General features: G+C 40.4%; 1 long non-coding RNA gene across 1 annotated transcript; it reads left to right on the plus strand.

The window, feature by feature from the left end:
• The first annotated feature begins 250 nt into the window (after positions 1 to 250).
• On the plus strand, positions 251 to 13,348 carry LOC129844881 (uncharacterized). Its single transcript, XR_008758024.1, has 5 exons — positions 251 to 714; positions 1,863 to 2,031; positions 2,232 to 3,350; positions 3,834 to 6,259; positions 13,052 to 13,348. It is a non-coding gene; the product is annotated as an uncharacterized LOC129844881 (long non-coding RNA).
• Positions 13,349 to 13,576: the final 228 nt, after the last annotated feature.

Here is a 13,576-nt window from a genome sequence, read left to right on the forward strand (position 1 = left end):
CTACATAGACCTACAGTAGCTAGCTGCTAATTTAGATGTAGTATAACTTAATGAAACTGCCTTAAATGTGCTGTGGTAAAAAAAAATATTCGCACTAATCAATCAACACATTCCTGTCTTTGTATGTCTCAATATAATGGTATTATTTAATTAAATCCATTTACAATAATCTTTGTCTGAAAATAAAATATGATCCTCAACTGCGTTTCCCCTCCAGTCAGCAGACGGCGATGTGCGTCTTTCAGGCGACGCTGCCAGCGTGACGTATAATCTAGTGGACGGTTCTTCATAAACAGCTCGTCAACCACCTCGGTAGCTTGCTAGCCAACATAGCCGAAAGATTCAAGCTATTTATACGCTTTCGATGTATATTACCTACTGTGTTTTCGACACACTTAGGTCGTATCTAGTTGTTAACCTATTTAATATTACGTTATTTTGTATTAGTCAGCTATAGTAGCTGGCTGGTTAAGTTAGCACTAGCCTAGTCGCTAATGATAGCTAGCTAGCTAACATCCCCGAACATGAGCTCCCTAAACTTCTCCCCTCCTGCTAAAGAAGAGGAAGTCTGCTGGACGGAGAAAGAGGGTCTGGGGCTGAACATTGTTGTGAAAGAGGAGGAAGAGGAGGCTGATTTTGGTGTGAAGGAGGAGGAGGAGGAGATGACTGTCACATTGGAGGAAGAAGAGGAGGTTGGAGATCTGTTTAACCCCAGTAAGTACCGTCTCTGCAGTTGTTGAACCAATATGCAGTAAAGGGGTTCTACACTTTAATGTTGTTCTGTAGGAATGGCTGAAGCTACACTGTAACGTGTAGAACATCAAGAGTGGACCATCAACAAAACGTTAACAATTGATAAAATGCATCCAATGACAATGCCTGAAATACTGTAGTCCTCAATATCTCCTATTAGATTAGCCCAATATGTAGTCTTAAAGGGGCAATCAGCAGTTGTTACATCCATTTTGGGACTTATACATTAATGATATGTACCCATCTGTTTCTTGAAGAATTCACTTATAAATGCCTCATGAGCTTATTTCAACTGTTGTACCCCATCAGAACCCAAAATATGAGCTTTTTTGACTCCAATGTTTATCAGTAAATATAAACAAACACTGTAACACTGTAAAAACATGGTTAAAACTATCATGCTGATATCATGGATGGTTGCATTTCTTCAGCCCCATCCCTCAGCTTTTTACCGAAACAGGCAGCGCTTTGTTATTGTTTCTACTGCTGATTGCTGCCACCGTTACTCCTCAAGGTCCAAGGACTGTATGTTATTTTCAGAGGTAGACTGGCTCTGGCAGCTAAAATAGTCAAATATTCCATCTAAATGTGAATCGATTCTCAATGGGCAGGGAGTACGCTTTGTTATTGTTTCTACTGCTGATTCTCTGCCCCCGTTACTCCTCAAAATAATTTCACATAATACTTTCATATCACATAACAATTATTTCACACAATACTTTCATATCACATCAAAATATTTTAAAATACTTTAACATCAAAATAATTTCACACAATACTTTCATGTCACATCTAAATAGGTAACCAGTCTGTATAGATAGATAGCTAAGTGAATTAAATATCATCAGCTGTCTAACTTCATATTAGCTAGCTATCTTGATCTATTTATCACTGTAAAAAACAAACTCCAAATGCATTTGTAGGTAGCTAGCTAACAGCCATGGAGGGTGAAAGGATAGCAGCCCCAACTGTCAGTGAGAGAGGAGGCTATTCTGGATAGGGCAAGTACTTTTGTGTAGTTCCTGTCCCTAGAAGTGAGGACGGAGATAATAGTAACATAATATTCAGTGTGGTGTAATTTGACTATAATGAAGTGTGTTTCTTGTGAGGTTTTCTGTCCTCAGATAAAGAGCGCTATGAAAGCCAGTCTACATATGAAGAGGTCCCAATGAAGAGCAGTGGTTCTCAGTCCTGGGGACTCAAAGAGGCACATTGTTGTTTTTGCCTCAGCACTGCACAGCTGATTCAAATGATCAACTCATCATCAAGCTTCAAGTGGTATTTATGTATTCATTTGTGATGCCGTCCTTGATATGATCCTGTTATTGTCACATGCTACACATGTACATATGTGTGCCCATGCATCTATCAATCCAATGTTATCATGATTTGTTATCAGGGATATTATACTTTAGTAATCCACAATGACCTGGTGATGTAACAGTCTAATAATGACATTGTCTTCCATATTCCTACAGATACCTTGTAACTGGAGATTCCTTCAAAACGATTGCCTACAGTTACCGTGTAGGGCACTGCAAGGTTGGGTGACCAGGGTCATCTGGGACTGCCTCTTGGAGGAATTCAGGTGTGTGAAGGCTACCTGTGTCCTGCGTAACTTCATGAGGATGGACACGAGGACCAGGAAGGGATCTGCAGCTCGCCGCCGTGTCCCAGAGGAGGAGTCTGCTGCTCTGCAGGATGTTTCAAGGATGGGGTCCAACAACGCAGCAAGAGAGGCAATCCGTGTGCAGGAGATCTTCACCTCCTACTTCTTCAAAGAGGGTGCTGTTCCCTGGCAACACCATAGACTACACTATGCACAACCAAAGGCTCTTTTAAGAGGGTACTGTTCCCTGGCAACACCATAGACTACACTATGCACAACCAAAGGCTCTTTTAAGAGGGTGCTGTTCCCTGGCAACACCATAGACTACACTATGCACAACCAAAGGCTATTTTAAGAGCCATCCACATTGCAATAAGAGTATTCTTCCATTTACTTAGCTATGTCAACTGTAGTTATTCAATTCATAGTTTCTCTCCCTTTGATTTCTACTTCTCAGGTGAGGGTGCTGTTTAGGTAAGGGTGTGATGTCTGTGCAAAAACAAAACAGGCTGTTTTAAATCACCCATATTGAAAAAATGTAGAACAATTAGACACCCTATAACCCACACCTACACACTCATGTAACAATCTGATTGATGGATTGTGTTGTGCAGTAAGCAGGCTCAGGTGTATAACTGTGGCTCCTTCCACCTTCAAAGAATAGGCAAGAGGGCCAACCATGGAGAATAGTAAGACACTTCATTATTTCTATAACTACGCTATATTGTTTGTCCTTGTGGGTCCGTTCATGTTTTTCAGCATAAAGTACTCTGCAGCCACTTAGTGTGGTGTGGACACCAGGTGAGGCCACACACAGATTCCTGTTGAACACTGTCACTTTAACTACCTTATTTTCTCAATAACAGTCTCTCTCCTTCACTTCATCCCTCTCTCCCCTTCTCCCTAAGTCCTCTAGGTTATATCAGCTGTGTCGGTGAACCCCTCCTGCATCTGAACTGGCTACATAGAGGGCACAGCATGGTCAGAGGTGAGAGGTCACTTGGTCAGGTCAACAGGAAGTATTATTAAAGAGATGCTTTACATTGAAATACAGACAGAGATGCAGTAGTCCCAGAGTTAATGATCCCAGGTCAGTTTATATTATACAGGAAGTATTATTAAAGAGATGCTTTACATTGAAATACAGAGAGATGCAGTAGTCCCAGAGTTAATGATCCCAGGACAGTTTATATTATACAGGAAGTATTATTAAAGAGATGCTTTACATTGAAATACAGAGAGATGCAGTAGTCCCAGAGTTAATGATCCCAGGTCAGTTTATATTATACAGGAAGTATTATTAAAGAGATGCTTTACATTGAAATACAGATAGATGCTGTAGTCCCAGAGTTAATGATCCCAGGTCAGTTTTGCATTTCACCTCCTGATTGATGACTAACAATGTTAGAATAAAAACTAAAAACACAAGGCTTAAACATGCTCTCTCTCTCCATCTGTCTCTCGTCTGCAGATATGTTTTGATGTGAGAGGATGCCAACCCCCAGTCCCATCATCACCACCTCACCCTCTTTTAAGATAACCTTTGGGCCGACTAGAGACACTGCTATGTAATTGTGATGAACTGAGAGAATATTTATGTAGCACTGTGATTCATTAATCATGTGCTGCCTTCCCTGCTCCTATGTGCTTACCTCTTTCCCTTTCTGTCTTTTACACCTCTCTCTCCACCTCCTCTTTCTTCCTCTGTTTTTATAATGCACAACAGATGTGCATTGAAGTACAGATTGAACTTGTATTTATAACACTTGGATAATGAGCTTTTCAATATTCTCTACTGATTGAAATGAAGTGTAATGTGATGAAATACTCCACCTATCCTGTGTTTATCAGATCAATGCAGATGAAGGGCATTAGATGTTGAGATGAACCGGTGTTGGAGTATTTACATGATGCATAGGAAGTGTAGTGTTCTGTTTTTAACATTATGTTTCTGTATATATGAATTAACTAGTTAAATCCTATTTCTAGTCTATTAGTTACAATGTGTAACCATTGATGTCCCAGGACCAAGATTGGTAAACACTGTTGAAGTGTAGAATTGTAATACATACATGCAGACACAGCATCATTCAAAGACTGGAATTTGACACTCCTGGTATTGGATATGACTGAAAGATAATCTCAAAGACATTCATACCTAAACTGCACATTTATTTGCCAAGGTACAGTACATGATCAGTGAATATATTAAATGTACAGGCTACAATGTGGGGATCTCATGCATGGTAATAACTACATGTATATACGACTTGCATTCTTGGCACAACATGATATTATATTCTACTCAATCCATAGGCTTCATTAATGTCATTCAGGCTGTTTTGAAGTTGATACAACTGGCTATGATAGCTGAGGTTCATAGCTAGGTTCTTAACTAATATGTATACCAAACGTTTGGTTGCATACACAGATCGGCTAGATAGCTAGCTACACATCCATGGGCATACAGGGATTTTAATCATCCACTGCACAATAAGCAAGAACATAGCTAGCTACGTGATTTCATCTATCTGCATGGCAAATATCAGTAAGGCAAGCTTACAAAATTGTACATTCAATTTACAGTAAATTCTTCAGCTAGCTAGATTCTATACATCCACTGTTTCACAAATCAACCGCCTGGTTTGCTGGTTGTTTCAGGAGTCCCTAAAACAACCAGAATTACAATTTCATACTCATGTCACAACACCCATAAAGCTAGCCAGCTAGCTGGCTAATGTTAGCTGGGTCAGCTAGCTGGCTAAATCGCGATTTTCATGAATTAACTTTATGATAAAAAAAAATGCATAATCGTTTGTCTCTACATGAACAAACATTCCTGTCAACTGTACATGTTTTTTGCATGATTCGTTATGACGTTATAATCCCTTACATTTGCTTCCATCCTAGTATTTCCGTCCGCCATCTTTGATTCAGTTCAGTTCTGTGTAGGGGTTCCCCTCTCTCCTAGTATTTCTGTTCGCCATCTTTGATTCAGTTCAGTTCTGTGTAGGGGTACCCCTCTCTCCTAGTATTTCTGTCCGCCATCTTTGCTGAAGAAAGTGTAACAGTCACTAGCGCAGCAGCAGCCTCCCCCGGTCCTAGTGCCGGCCCGGTAAGATGTTTAAGATGCGATGGAACGGTTGACGAAATAAGAAATCACAGACAAAATATATTGACTGATATTGATTTATTTAGTTTAAAATTAATATTTCATATCAGCAGATTGCGGTCTGCGACTTTAAGGCAATGCTGCTACTGTGACGTATAATCTAGTGGACGGAACGCTTCTTTCAACAGCAGCAACAGACAGTCAGCCACCTCGGTAGCTTGCTAGACAAAATAGACGAACCAATAAAGTTCTGTAGACGCTTTAGTGTATATTTGCCACTGTATTTTAAAGCCACTTCTGTCGCCTAGTTAGTTATCCGTTTTAATTTCATATTTACGGTATTGTTTTTATTATTCATCTAGCGGGCTGGTTAAGTTAGCATTAGCCTAGCTAGCTAACATCTCCAACCATGAGGTCACTAAGCTACTCTCTTGTTAATGAAGAGGAGGTCTGCTGGACGGAGAAAGAAGCTCTCGTCAAAGAGGAGGAGGAAGAGAAGGATATCACAGTAAAACAAGAAGTAGAGGGTGAGGCTGTTACAGTGAAAGAAGAAGAGAAAGACGCGTTCAGATTGAAAGAGGAAGAGGATGTTACAGTAAAAGAAGAGGAGGAAGAGAAAGAGGAGGGTGCAGTTTTTGGAGTGAAGGAGGAGGAGAGGGAGATGACTGTCACATTGAAAAAGGAGATGGAAGAAGAGGAGGAAACTGGATTTCTGGACTCGGTTTCCCAAACGCATCTTAAGGCATCCGATGGTTCTAACGATGAACGGGCCCTGGTTAACACAAGTAAGTACTGCCTTAAAAACAGAGACACAAACTCTGCAGTTGTTGAACTTTTTTATTTAACCAGGTGGCTATGATGTCATAATGATAGTTTAACCAGGTGACCATGATGTCATAATGATAGTTTAACCAGGTGACCATGATGTCATAATGATAGTTTAACCAGGTGGCCATGATGTCATAATGATAGTTTAACCAGGTGACCATGATGTCATAATGATAGTTTAACCAGGTGGCCATGATGTCATAATGATAGTTTAACCAGGTAGGCCAGTTGAGAACACGTTTTCATTTACAACTGCGACCTGGCCAAGATAAAGCAAAGCAGTGTGACACAGACAACAGCATAGAGTTACACATGGAATAAACAATAAACAAGCCAATAACACAATAAACAAGTCAATGACACAGTAGAAAAAAATAAAGTCTATATATAGTGTGTGCTATAGTGTGTGCAAAAGGCATGAGGAGGTAGGCAATGAATAGTCCATAGTAGCGAAGAATTACAATTTAGCAGATTAACACTGGAGTGATAAATGAGCAGATGATGATGTGCAAGTAGAGATACTGGTGTGCAAAAGAGCAGAAAAGTACATGTACAGCTGCAGCGATCGATTAGCTGCTCAGATAGCTGATGTTTAAAGTTGGTGAGGGAAATATAAGTCTCCAGCTTCAGCGAATTTTGAAATTCGCTCCAGTCACTGGAAGGATGTGTGGTGTTAAAGGGGAAATCTGCAATTACCACATCCATATTTAGATTTTTTAATTATTTATTTATAGCCATTGATTCTTGAAGAATATAACACATGCCTCATGAGCTTAGTTCAACTGTTGTACCCCATCAGAACCCTAAATAAGCTTTTTTACTCCAATGTATAGAAAAAATGTAAATCAACACTGTATAGCCTCAACATGGTTAAAACTATAATGTTGATATCATGGATGGTCAGTCCTTGCATCCATAGGTCTGTCTATGAATTTGAAAGTAGTTACATTTCTCCAGCGCCATCCATCATCTTATAAGCAAAACAGTGGTGGAAAGACAGCTTTGTTATTGGTTGATTGATTGTTGTGTGGCTTTTTTAAAGGGACAACTTAGTATTTAAACAGCAACAAAATGGCTGCCCAGAGACTGGGTTTGGTAAACAGCTGAGGGATGGGGGCTGGAGAAATGAAACCATGCTCAAATTCATAGAGAAAGCTATTGTATCAACCGTAATCCAACACCTAGCGACCTCGTCAAAAAGTTCAGACATCTTGGCGTAACAGTTGTAAGGTGTTGGCTTGACAGTCGCTGGACCCAGGTTTGAGTTCAGCTCAGGCTACACCCTGAATTCACTATACTATGAATACAAGGACTGGCCATCCATGATGTCATAATGATAGTTTAACCAGGTTTCTAGGATATATAGTATATTCTAGAATTCATCCATGATGTCATAATGATAGTGTAACCAGGTTTCTAGGCTATATAGTATATTCTAGAATTCATCCATGATGTCATAATGATAGTTTAACCAGGTTTCTAGGCTATATAGTATATTCTAGAATTGCCAGTGTAGATTTCCTGTGGGGGTCAAATTGTTAGAGCTGTTGATAAGTCATTGTATAATATTCAGCCAATTTATTTCCATGCCATTACATCAATAACGCCCAACCAGAGGAAGAAACAAACTCTTCCCGATCCACCTCCTGCTGCTGTCCTTCATACATTCTGACGTTGCTGGTAATTGGCTCAACAAGCAGTCGGCAACCTACATTTGGAGTGCAAATCTATCTTACCATTTCTACTGATCTGGTGACAGTTATGATTTTCATATTCACATTTTACTGGAACAGTTTAATTTCATTTATAATAGTATCTCAATCATTGTCTGTGATTAATCTACATTCTATCTAAATGAAAATTATACAAATCTAATTTATGTAAAAAATAGCCTACATAACAAATAAAAACATTGCAAATAGATGTCCTATAAATCACATGACCTGTCCATAACGAACTTGAAACATTGTATAAAATATTCTGGGCCCTCAGTTTCCCGTGCCTGTGAGTTCTCGACCAACACAGCTGTAGGCTATTTGTGAAAGGGATAAGAAGTAATCAGGTGTTTTGACATTTCCACTGGATCAGCACATTACGTTTTTCCCTTTCGTGCCGAGTGGTTATCGAAAGGGCGAGAGCTGGAAATATTTTACAAATACATTCTCCTTTGCAATTGATTTAGATTTAGACTTTGATTACTTGCTGTTTGAGGTGGAAAAAAAACATTACTTTGAGAAGCTCCACAACTCACAATCAGACATCCCCAAATGTGCATATTTATAGGCCTCCATTTGTGCTCAGGACAGGTAGACTAGTCCTACTTCTATATGTGTAACCAGGTAGACTAGTCGTACTTCTATATGTGTAACCAGGTAGACTAGTCCTACTTCTATATGTGTAACCAGGTAGACTAGTCCTACCTCTATATGTGTAATCAGGTAGACTAGTCCTACCTCTATATGTGTAACCAGGTAGACTAGTCCTACTTCTATATGTGTAACCAGGTAGACTAGTCCTACTTCTATATGTGTAACCAGGTAGACTAGTCCTACCTCTATATGTGTAATCAGGTAGACTAGTCCTACCTCTATGTGTAATCAGGTAGACTAGTCCTACTACTATATGTGTAACCAGGTAGACTAGTCCTACTTCTATATGCGTAACCAGGTAGACTAGTCCTACTACTATATGCGTAACCAGGTAGACCAGTCCTACCTCTATATGTGTAACCAGGTAGACTAGTCCTACTACTATATGTGTAACCAGGTAGACTAGTCCTAGTACTATATGTGTAATCAGGTAGACTAGTCCTACTTCTATATGTGTAACCAGGTAGACTAGGTCTACTTCTATATGTGTAGTCAGGTAGACTAGTCCTACTTCTATATGTGTAGTCAGGTCGACTAGTCCTACTTCTATATGTGTTATCGGGTAGACTAGTCCTACTTCTTTATGTGTAACCAGGTAGACTAGGTCTACTTCTATATGTGTAGTCAGGTAGACTAGTCCTACTTCTATATGTGTAGTCAGGTAGACTAGTCCTACCTCTATATGTGTAACCAGGTAGACTAGTCCTACTTCTAAATGTGTAACCAGGTAGACTAGTCCTACTTCTATATGTGTTGTCAGGTAGACTAGTCCTACTTCTATATGTGTAGTCAGACTCACTCTGACATCTGTCGAGTTGAAATATCTCCTCTCTAGGTGAGATTTCACCTCTGGTGCAGATGTGCCCACCTGCTCTCCAGGTGTAGACCCAGGGGGCCCGTTTAGAACCTTTTTAGGACATTTCGAGATGACAGATGTTTGTGTTTGGTCTATTAATGTACCTGTGAGTTGAAATTTTTATCATTTTTGCATTTTTGACAAAATTAGACTCCTTTTAAAGTGTCATTTTTTCGCTCAGGTAGGGTATCAGCCTGATCTATTTAAAAACACTTTTTCCACATTTCAAGATAGCAGTGTGTTCAGTTTGATCATTTCAAAGACAGCTGCAGCTTCATTTTATTAATAATATTCAAAAAAATTTTTTTTTCCATTTTCATCATAAAAATTCCCTCGGCTGTTAACCTCAACTCCAGAGGTGTTCAAGGTGAGGGATCAGCCTGGATTATTTAAAAACACGTTTTCAACATTTCAAGATAGCAGTTAGTTTAGTTTGATGTACATAAAGATAGCTGCATCTTTATTTTATTCATTTTCAAAAATATTTTTTTTACCAAAAACATGTGAAAATGAATAAAATAAAGTTGCAGCTGTCTTTATTTACATCAAACTGGAGTAACTGCTATCTTGAAATGTTGAAAAAGTGTGTTTAAATAGGCATCCTATTTAAAATAGGCATTTCCAAATTAGCTGAAAGGCTGAGGGAATCATCTCCAACCTCTTCTCAGGAGATGGCCCCCTCAGCCTTTCAACTAATGTTCAAATGATAGGATAATTATTTAAAAACACTTTTTCAACATTTCAAGATAGCAGTTAGTTCGTTTTGAGCATATCAAAGACAGCTGCAAGTTGATTTTATTTTATTTTTATTCCAGCCAAAAATATTCTAAGTCCACACAGAAGTTCACACTCAACTTTGTTTGGTGATTGAACAGGTTAGCAGGTGTATTTTTGAATATGGTTCTTAATATGGTTCATTGGGTTGCTGGGGTCCACTGCTTGCTAAGGGGGAACCCCCCACCCGTGTTCAGCCGACTGGGGCGCACTCTCTGTCAACATTTTCAACATTTCAAGATAACAGTTTATTAAGTCTGATGCATATTTATTTTTTTAATTTTCACACACCCTAACCCACCTCATTTGAAAGGTTAATGTGAATAGTTACCACTTCTCAGGAGATGATAGACTTAGCCTTTCAAATGTTTTGTAATGATGGGATGGCTATTGAACAGAACTTTAAAACCTGGTTTTCTTGTCTGTACCAGTTCATGAAATCACACATTTGACATTTATGCTCACTGAGTCTGTACATAGTCAAAGCTTTCCTTAAGTTTGGGTCAGTCACAGTGGTCAGGTATTCTGTCACTGTGTACTCTCTGTTTAGGAACAAATTGCAATTGATAATGTACAAGTGTCAGCTTTTTTCCACATTATCAATTGCTCATGTCATGTTGATCCAAATATAGTAGTTGGTTCTCTGTTGAATAGTCTGACCCCTCAAAACATCTAGGCATTAGTTCCTTGCATAAGCCATTACAGGCAAAATTGTTGAACTATTTGTCACAAACTGTCAAGCATAGTTTTACACATTTCTATAAGACCTTTTGTACAAAAAGGTAAACTGATGAATCGTGCAGGTGAAATTGACCCTCACTCATGAAGGAATGAAGTTTTGATTTACATAGCCTGCAATTGTGACAATCACTGCATTCAAACCTGTGTAGATCAGTCAATTTTTAATATACAGACTTAAAACTCAGGATTCTGTAACAGCATACTCCATTCAAGATATGTGTTTACTGTGACAACCAGAAGGGCCTTAAGATGGTGTCATAGATGCTGTTTTGAAGGGGTAAAAGGTCAGAACTTTTCAAAACTTCATATATGTGATTAGACAACCCTCGTGAACTGTAAATCAGTCATTTCTCCCAACAGATGTCAAAGAAAAGCTCTCACACACACACACAGCAGGGATGGAGTGAAAAAGTACGGTGCTTAAAGACACACAAAGCCTGCAATGGCATTACTATTATCTCCAGGCCGTGCCGAGTTCAACGAGATGCCCCGCTTGACCGTAGCTCACTCGGTCTGAGCGCAGCCACAGTGACAACAAGACGGACCCAGAGCTGTCTGTCTGTCTGTCTGTCTGTCTGTCTGTCTCTGTCTCTCTCTCTCACATTCTCTCTCTCTCTTTCTCTACGATTAGAATGTAAAGTCTCTCTCTATCTCTCTCTCTCTTTCTCTCTCAATTCAATTCAATTATATTCAAGGGTCTTTATTGGCATGGGAAACATGTGTTTACATTGCCAAAGCGAGTGAGGTAGATAATATACAACAGTGAAATAAACAATAAAAATGAACAGTAAACATTACACATGCAGAAGTTTCAAAACAATAAAGACATTACAAATGTCATATTATATATATATACAGTGTTGTAACAATGTACAAATGGTTAAAGTACAAAAGGGAATGAGATCCCTGAATGGTAAAAAACATCTCCAAATAGAATATGTTTGTATCACAAATGATCTTACAGATATTTTGACCATATCTGACAGGCTCCCAAAGGCAATCAAAGGATCTAGCTCACTTAATGCCCCATACCCTCCCCATCACCAATCAGCCCTGCCATTGTTTGTATTCATACTGTTTTGTAAAGAATGGCTTCTTGTCTGTTAGGTTGTATTCCACTGGGAAAGTGATTACAGTTTTCCTCAGTCGCTTTGGTGCATTTCTTAGATCAAAAGTGCAATTCTTGATACGACTTGTACAAATTCCAAATCATCTAGTCACTTGTGCACATCATTAAAGCAATTTCTTATTCCTTTGAACACATTGCAATTGATAATGTACAAGTGTCAGCTTTTTTCCACATTATCAATTGCTCACATCATGTTGATCAAAATATAGTATATGGTTCTCTGTTGAATAGTCTTACCCCTCAAAACATCTAGGCATTAGTTCCTTGCATAAGCCATTACATGCAAAATTGTTTAACTATTTGTCATAAACTGTCAACCTCTCTCCGCCTCTCTCCCTTTTCACTCCCCTCTCTCCCTTTTCACTCCCCTCTCTCCCTTTTCACTCCCTCTCTCCGCCTCTCTCCCTTTTCACTCCCTCTCTCCACCTCTCTCCCTTTTCACTCCCTCTCTCCGCCTCTCTCCCTTTTCACTCCCTCTCTCCGCCTCTCTCCCTTTTCTCTCCCTCTTTCCGCCTCTCTCCCTTTTTACTCCCTCTCTCCGCCTCTCTCCCTTTTCACTCCCTCTCTCCGCCTCTCTCCCTTTTCACTCCCTCTCTCCGCCTCTCTCCCTTTTCACTCCCCCTCTCCACCTCTCTCCCTTTTCACTCCCTCTCTCTCCCTTTTCACTCCCTCTCTCTCCCTCTCTCTCCCTTTTCACTCCCCCTCTCCGCCTCTCTCCCTTTTCACTCCCTCTCTCTCCCTTTTCACTCCCTCTCTCCGCCTCTCTCCCTTTTCACTCCCCTCTCTCCGCCTCTCTCCCTTTTCACTCCCTCTCTCCGCCTCTCTCCCTTTTTACTCCCTCTCTCCGCCTCTACCTTTTCACTCCCTCTCCCTCTCTAAGAACTTCCCATTTGAATCAATAAGGATTGCAGTTGTGGGTGACTATCTGGGTGGAGCAGACTGGGAGGCTGGTATTCTGCCCTGGGCTGGAGCAGACTGGGAGGCTGGTATTCTGACCTGGGCTGGAGCAGACTGAGAGGCTGGTATTCTGACCTGTGCTGGAGCAGACTGGGAGGCTGGTATTCTGACCTGGGCTGGAGCACACTGTGTTGGAGCAGACTGAGAGGCTGGTTTTCTGACCTGGGCTGTGGCAGACTGAGAGGCTGGTATTCTGACCTGGGCTGGAGCAGACTGGGAGGCTGGTATTCTGACCTGGGCTGGAGCAGACTGGGAGGCTGGTATTCTGACCTGGGCTGGAGCAGACTGAGAGGCTGGTATTCTGACCTGGGCTGGAGCACACTGTGTTGGAGCAGACTGGGAGGCTGGTATTCTGACCTGGGCTGGAGCACACTGTGCTGGAGCAGACTGAGAGGCTGATAAGTTGACCTGGGCTGGAGCAGACTGGGAGGCTGGTATTCTGACCTCG

Source organism: Salvelinus fontinalis, unplaced genomic scaffold (genome assembly GCF_029448725.1).
Source record: "Salvelinus fontinalis isolate EN_2023a unplaced genomic scaffold, ASM2944872v1 scaffold_0245, whole genome shotgun sequence".
Taxonomy (NCBI): Eukaryota; Metazoa; Chordata; class Actinopteri; order Salmoniformes; family Salmonidae; genus Salvelinus; species Salvelinus fontinalis.